Source organism: Sinocyclocheilus grahami, unplaced genomic scaffold (assembly GCF_001515645.1).
Source record: "Sinocyclocheilus grahami isolate Dianchi unplaced genomic scaffold, SAMN03320097.WGS_v1.1 scaffold1382.1, whole genome shotgun sequence".
Classification (NCBI taxonomy): Eukaryota; Metazoa; Chordata; class Actinopteri; order Cypriniformes; family Cyprinidae; genus Sinocyclocheilus; species Sinocyclocheilus grahami.
Genome location: NW_015506561.1, coordinates 81,369 through 82,647, shown reverse-complemented (window position 1 = coordinate 82,647; position 1,279 = coordinate 81,369).

Here is a 1,279-nt window from a genome sequence, read left to right as displayed (position 1 = left end):
TCGAGGCTTAGTGTATCCCATCATGCATCATGTTCTGGAAATAGATCGTGAGACTTTTGCCGAGATCTCGCGAGAGGTCACGGAAAACTTTCAATGTAAGTTAAATATTAATATAATAGGCTAATTAGATATTATATAATTTGGCAGAAAAACAAAGTGTTGCCCGTTTAATTGGTGCAAAGATGAGTAGTGGTGATATTTATTTTGTACAACATTTGCAACTGCTTTTTATCACTTAGAATGTTATAGGGAATACTGAACATACATTTAGAAGTTAATTTTACAATGCTAAGTATTTAAAATAAAAATAAAGCTATGTAAACACTTGCATTTTTACAACACTATAAGTGTGTCCCATCAGGTAATGAAAAGTTGTACACACACTTGTGGTCTTCATGCTCACTTGAACACCTGGACCAAATACAGGAAATAAGTCATATAAGTGGTCAAGTGAAAAGACCGCAAGTGTAGGTATTTGGACAAAGCAAGTATCTAGTTGATGGAATGTTAAAACGGAGCATAACTAGAAAAATATATATTCTATATAGTAATATGCATTACTTTTTTGTCGTGATTAATCAGTACAAACATCAGCAACCTGATATTTTGTCAATCTGACAAATTACTTATCACGGAAAAGCTGTTGCATTGCACCTGGTGAAAATGTGTGGGGGAAAAGGTAAGTATTGATTTATTTTGACAATTATCCATAATTTCAACATTGGTGCATCTCTATTGCAATGCAATGGAAAATCTGGGGAATTTCATATATCAAAAGAACTCAAAGGGTGTCAGAACTCAAATCACACAACTGAAAAAAGACTGAGGTGCGAAAAAACGTGTCACATCAGACCCACACTAGGGTGATCTTAAGTATGACACTTTCACAAAGTTAACTTAGAGACAGCACTCTAGCTGAGCGACAGCCGAGTAAAACGTGCTAATGTGACAGATGGAAAGATGTTTTGAAACACGAGAGAAAGAGAGGAGTATACAAACAGCTGAGAGCGAACCTATTAGCATCTATATATCCATCAAAGCACTGCGGAAAACAAATGTCTGTCATAAGGGAGAAATCCATTAAGTACATTTAAGATCATTTGAAGCTGTGCTGGCATTCATCAGTCAGACTTATGACTGTGTGCAGTTTACGTCAACGCTCACCAAAATCTGTGTCTATGGGGAGGAGAATTTGTCACGCGAGGTGCTTTCGCGGAGACGGTTTACAAGTGCAATGAAATGAAGAGCGTTTGACTTCTAATTATGTTTTGAGTGTGAC